Raw genomic sequence first — 6,971 nt, 5'->3', positions numbered from 1 at the left:
TGCTTTCCTGCCAGGAGTCACACTTTCAGACTGTCAGAATGTGTCAAGTGCCCAAATCAGACCTCCTGTGTACCTGAACCTGGATTCGGGAAACTGAAGGCCTAGAGAGAAGAGTCCCATGAGATGTGGGTTGGTGCAGAGCAGAAGCAGTCTCCTGCATTGCACGCCACCTCTGCAGAGCCTGAGTGAGAAGCGAGGAGAAGGAAGCACTAGGCAAGTGCTGTGATGCTATCTGCGGGCTCTGAAACACCTCCTGTCTGTCAATGAAACAACTGGGCCTTTCCAACACTGCCTTCAGTCAGCCAGCATGCGGTGCAGCCAGCGGGAGACTCCCCGGAGCCACACTGGGGACATGCCGGAGGAGAAGGGCCTAAGACCCACTCTGCTGGACCCCTCTACACTGATTTGGATGACTGGAATTGTGGAGATTACATGAGAGGAACGTGGAAGCGCAGAGACTCCTGGCCAGGGCTCTGTGGGTTCTCATCCTGGGAATGTGCCCCCACAGTCTAGCTTTGGGGAGAGGCTTTGGCCTCTGAGGAGCTGGGCTGCAGGGTCTGGAGAGTGCCTCGCCTTCTCTGCTGTACCCTGTAAGGATGTGTTAACATCCTCTGAGGTGGACACCTGGATTCAGCTCCAAGTGGGTGGAGGTGTTTCAGGGGCTCATTCATAACAGTCATGCTGGCACAATGCCTTCAGTTTCTGGCTGACAGATTCCTACAACCAGGAAACACACATAAAATCACGAATCCACTTAAGTTCACTGCAGTTACCTCTTCAAACAAAGTCCATCCCATGGTTTTGCCCTGTCACATGACCCTGCCCCAAATGTCCAGGGTCACTCACACTCTGTCCAATCTGACCTCATCTCCCTCCTCTTGGCCACCCATGAATGCAGCATAGTGATACCCACTAATATTGTGAAGCCCAGTGGGATATCCCCAATGTGCCCTACCCTCAACCCTAGTTCTATGCACCTGGTGGGAAGCTTCTGGGTCCCTGGGCAGCCAGCAATGGGTCCTACCCCCTGGCAAGAGCTCCAGAACGGAGTATGGGCCTGGAGCTTCCACTTGGGAGGGCCTGCATCCCATGAGGGCTTGAGCCCTGCCACAGCTGGGCCCTTCTCATGTTCCCTCGGCTCCTAGAAATAGGATGGGTCCCCTCTGGCTGCGGTGGGAGCTGGCCTGGTCCTGGCATGAGAGGCAGAAGGTGGAGTGAAGACCCCACCCACACCACTGGGGTCGGGACACAGCAGCTGCCCTAGATACAAGCTTCATGGTGGAGACACAGCTTCTCCAACTGCTCACCATTCTGAGGGCAAGGAGCCCTGGACCGCACTGGCAGAGATGGCTTTCCTCCAGGCGCTATGTGGGTGGAAACCATGTCTGCATTTGAAGCTGGACATAATACTTGACATTTTCCTGTCACTGGGACAAAATACTTAACACCTGAAACTTAAGGGATTTATTTGACTTATAGTTTCTAGTGGGTTCAGTTCATGTTTTTCTGGCTCCAAGGCAAAAACAACATGGTAGAAGGGCATAGCCAAAAAAGCTGCTCAACCCATGACAGCCAGGAAGCAGAGAGAGAAGGGAGGAGAGAAAGGAGGAGGTGAGAATACACCTCGGTCATGTCATGGCCACAGTGACCAGTCTCCTTGAACCATGCCCCTAATAGTACATTCATCTAGGAACTCATCAGTGACTTAATCCACTAAATAGTACAGTGCCTCTGGGAGCCAATTACCTTTCCCAAAACCCCACCTTAGAAAACATGAGATTTTTGGGGAACACCTAAAATCTAAACCATAACATGCTACCCCTGGCTTCCAAAAATCTCATGTCCATTTCATTATGCAAAACGTATTCCATCTCTGTAAGCCACCAAAATCTTAACAGTTTTAGTAGAGCTTAGAAGTCCAAGTGCAAAATCTTTCTGAGACTCAAGGCAAATGCTTATCTGTGAGCCACTGTAAAAATCAAAAACAATCAAAATAGATCTACATTCAGATACATAATAATCAAGATCCCAGAAATTCAACACAAGAACAGAATATTAAAAGCTGTCAGAGAAAAGAAACAGATCACCTATAAAGGAAAACCCACCAGAATCATGACAGACTTCTCAAACCATTAAATCAAGAAAGAAAATAACCTCCTTTGATGTAACCTACAAAGCTAGCTCTCAGAATTAATGGAGAAACAAGATGTTTCATGACAAAGAGGAACTGGAGGAGTTTGTGACCACCAAACCAACCGTACAAAAATATTGAAGGAAATTCTGTAGAGAGAGAAAAACCATGAGTTCAGGAACAGTGGCAGAGGGGGCTCACTGAATGGGGCAGACAGTGGAATGAAGGACCAAAGTAGACAACGACAGAAAAATAGCATGGCAGAGATGATGCAGAGAAGGTTGGCTATAACCACTAATATGGATGGCTTCGATTCACCAGTAAAAAGAAACACAGGCAGAGTGGGTCAGGAGATAGGGCCCATCAATATGCTCTATATAAGAAATACAATTAACCTAAAGTAGGGTTTATAGGCTGGAAGTCAAAGATGAGAAAACAGTGCTCTGTGTGACAGGGAACTAGATAAAAGTCTTGCCCATCACTGCAGATTGGCAAGAAAGCCGCAACACTTTTATACAATGGAAAACTACTCAGCTATAAAGAAAAAAAAACCCTTGAGGCTCTTGTAGGTAAATGGATACAACTTGAGATCATGCTCAGGGATAAAAAGGTTCAGAATCACTTAGGTGAATAGCGGGCTGCCTCCCTAATCTAAAAACTACAGGAGTTAGTGGGATGCAAAATGTGCAGTGCACCCTGTGAAAGTGAAAGGGGAGGAATTGTCTAAAAAACCAAGGCAGTGGCCATTGTTAATCTTTTTTCATGATTTGAAACCTGTATTGTTTTCACCGTTCTGTTTAGTTTGGTTTTATTCTGTTCCAGTTTGTCTTCTTGTATTAGATTTGATGGAATGGACAGCCATGCCAAAGATAGCAGGATGTACTATGGTAACCATTTTTTATTTCCTACTAACTTGATCTGAAGCCCTGTATTGCTCTCACCATCTTGTTTTGACTGATTTTACTCTATTCTGTTTTGTTTGATAGTATCAAGTCTGAGGGTATAGGTAACTACTTTGAAGACAATAAGATACACTATGATAGCCATCCTGGTTTGACTATTATCTTCTTTTGAAGTCCTATAATGTCTCCAATGTTTCATTTTTATTGGTTTTGTTCTGTACTGTTTTGTTCAATTTTATTATACCTGATGATATGGGCAATTCTTTTGAAGATAGCAAGAGGCATTATGGTAACCATTGTTGATCACCTTGTATTTTGTTTTTATGTCATGCACTGTGTCCATCCTTTTGTTTTGACCGACTCTATTTTGTCTTGTCACATTTGGTTTTATTTTCTTCAGAAAAAGAACTATAGGAGTATATAATAAGAAAAATAAAAATAAAAATAAGAACTATAGGAGTAATAGAACCCAAAATGTGTAATGGTTATTGTAAAAAAGAGAGGAAAAGAAAGTGCTCTAAAGGATATAACTGCATGTGTGTTTAAGTATGTAGGATTGATAACTATATTACTAAGTTTTTGTTGGATTGTTGAGCAGAAATGTTTGCAGTCTCACTGTTTGAACGTCCACTTTGTATGCTTTAATTTTGTAACTTGAACAACTATTTCTAAGATGACAATATATAATCTATCAACTAGTGATTTCTTACTGTTTATTTTTTGAAATTCTATATTACTTCTCCCCTTTTTTCTGTTTTGCTTTTTTTCTCTTTAAATAAAATTTTTTAAACAATAGTGTATAAAGAAAGAGGGATAGGAGAGTCAGTGTGGACTGGCCACACAAGACAGAGGCTGCCGGGGAAGGTAGAGGAGCCCGGCGCCCCTTCCCTGGACCCAGCCCCGCATCCCAGTTCCCTGAGCTGCCCCAGCAGGGAGGAGAAGGCACCAACTTGCTAAAAGTAAGCATCAGATCAAAACCATGGGAGACAAAAGAGAACCATGATGGGGTTGCCCAGGAGGCCGGAGCCACCTGCAGGACGCACACAGTCAGGGTGGCTCGGAGACTGGCTCAGACTTGACTCTCAGTGGCTGTTCAGCAGATTAATCTCTCAGGCCCGTTTCCTCCGCTAGGAAAGAGTACACAAATAGGGCTTGGCATGGAGTAACACAGCACAAAAGAAATGTTCACACAGTGCTCCGCACACAGAAACCATCGTGATGCTGATTCTTCCTTTATCAGTGACCCCAGAGCACACAACCAGAGCTGGATGTCACCGGGAGTCCCACACACATGAAGTCTTATTTTTCTTCACAAAGCGTCTCTGAAGATTGGGCATACAGGGGACCCCTGTGTGGGGCCTAGGGCCACTGCCCCTAGGGTTCCCATTAAAGAGAAATCTGTGCCCAGAGCCCAGAGCTTAGGACTCAGAGCTCCCAGCACTTTCCCACGCCCACGGCCAACATCACAGCTGCACCATGTGGTAATTTGGTAATTACTGCGTTTGTGTCAAAAAAAACAGTTCATAAAAGAACCTTCAAATACACTGAAATGACGGCCTTCAACACCCCAGCAGGCATCCCTGCGCCCTTCTGTGGGAGCCTCCACACATTCTAGGAGATGCACCAGGGTCAGAAGCTCAACAAGCCCTTGACTGGGCCAAGAACATGTAATCAGTGAGCTGATGGATTTGATAGTTTGGAAACTGTTGACAAGGCCATTTCCACGTGGCTGTACCTGGTCTCAGTGTGTGTGTGTGTGTGTGTGTGTGTGTGTGTGTGTGTGTTTGTGTTATAAACTGAGAATTGGGGGCTGGGGATTTAGCTCAGTGGCATAAGTGCCTGCCTTGCAAGGAGGCAGTCGTGAGTTCGATCCCCAGTACCGATAAAAAGACAAAAAATAAAAAATAAATTGAGAGTTGCCCATGGAGCATGGCCCACCATTTATTTGTTCTTTCTCCTCCCAGAAGACATGACCCTCCCCACCCTTGGAGCTTTCTCAAGCCAGACGCTGAGCCTGCTGATCTGGTCTGCCTTCCTCTGGCACAGCCAGAGCTCTCCGACTACTCATGTACCAAGGTCTTTGGCACTGGAGGGAGGGCTCCCTGGGTTTTCTGGGGTGGGGCAACATTCCGGACCCTCTTCTGCAAAGGAAGCCATGGCTGTGGGGCCCCTGTGGTGCCCTTGGGCCACCAGCCTGCCACCAGCCTGTTCCACTTGTGCAGGGGTAGGGTGGGTTGGGTGCTCCTTCTTACCTTAGACCACCAACTTGGAGTTTTGGGAACAGGTGTCATTTACCACAAATGGGTCCTCTGAGGACCAGTGGCAGCTGGTCCACTTATGTTTATACATAATGACCCAAACAGTTTTGATAGGCAAAGAACTGTTGAGCAACTGGCAGTGGCCAAGGCCAGCATCAAGCAGGTGGCTCCCAGGTTTAAGAGTGGCTGTGTTCTTGCTTGCACCGTGGGGCACATGAGACCCATCTTGCCTCACACAGTCTGAAGCAGTGATGTGGGGACTTTTCAGTAGCCTTCTGTACACAGGCCATGTGCTTCCAGTTACGTGTCCTGTGCTGGGAACCAGGGCAGCGTGAATCACCCACGCTTGGACCTAGGGAGGTCCTGTCCTGCTCAGTCCAGCCCCACTCAGGGGCCCATTCCCCGAGCAGCTTTAGTAGTGTTACAGATGTGCCTGTGGCTCTCCCCTTTGCCACACAACAGAACTACCCAAGGGCCTGCGTTAAACACAGACTTGAGGGCACCACCTACGGGTTCCAGACCCAGAAAGGCCTAAGAATCAGCAAGAGTTGCTGCCATCCAGGGGCACAGTGGGTGCCCCCTCCTCTGCTCAGTTACTGGGACAGGGTGAAGATGTGTGAGCCCTGAGCTTAGTTAACCAGAAGGAGCAGACACACACGTGAGTCCTGTCCAGTATAGGCAGGGACACTGATGCTGTTCTGGGATCTGCTGCTCTCTGGAAATCTCTTCCTGTCCTGATGCGCTCAGATCCTGAGATGTCCTCCTGCCCTGAAGGTCACCTGCTGCCCTGTGGCCTCCTGCTATGCTGAGGGTCTCTTGCTGTCTGGGGTCCTCCTGGATCTAGGGTCTCCCGCTGGCCTGAGTCTCCAACTGTCCTGATGGTTTCCTGCTGCCCTGAAGTCCTGGGCTGTCCTGCATTTCTCTTCCTGTCCTGATGTCCTGCTGTCCCAAAGGTTTCTGGCCGTGTCACTTTCCTGTTAGTAAGGAATGGATATATAAGACATCTAGACTTTTACCAAACCATCATCAAAATCCAGAACCGGACTGTGGGACTCACCTGTCTCCTTTACAGGAAGTGAGTCACATTCACCTCGTCCAGGAACTGAACATTAAAACCTGCAGAGATACAGAACCCTCCCCTAGAGCCTGTCCCCCAAGATCAGCTGCTCAGTGACCAGAGGCCAACGTACTGTCCGGCATATCTTACAAGAGAAGCAGGAAATTCCCTTTCCTGCCCAACCCCAGGCAGAGTCCACTGAGCAGAACTTGTTGCTGAAGCTCCAGGGTTCAGCACAGTCTGAGGCGTCCTCAGGTCCACTGATGACCAGCTGTATCAGAGGACAGATGGCTCTCAGGACCCTTAGAGAAACGCAGCATGAGGCTAACCGCAGATGGCCCAGTGTTCTCACATCAGCTCTGCCCACACCTTGAGCTGCTGTGCCACAGTGAGCTGCAGAGGCCCAGGGCCATGTCCTGCCCCAGTGAGCTACAGACCTGACCCAGCACAGGCCCCAGCTTTTCAGAAGCACCAGCAATCACAAGCAGCAGAGGCTACACAGGGACACGGGGTTCCACGTCTACACCCCTTCCCAGGGGGCAGCAGCAGGATCCTTGTCCCAGGGAGGTTGTGAAGGGGCACCAGTGCTGTGTCTGATTGTGGACAGTGAGATGACACTCTCC

Source organism: Cavia porcellus, unplaced genomic scaffold (assembly GCF_034190915.1).
Source record: "Cavia porcellus strain 051 isolate PalLab524CR breed Dunkin Hartley unplaced genomic scaffold, mCavPor4.1 scaffold_7, whole genome shotgun sequence".
NCBI lineage: Eukaryota > Metazoa > Chordata > Mammalia > Rodentia > Caviidae > Cavia > Cavia porcellus.
Note: the sequence above shows the minus strand (reverse complement) of the source record.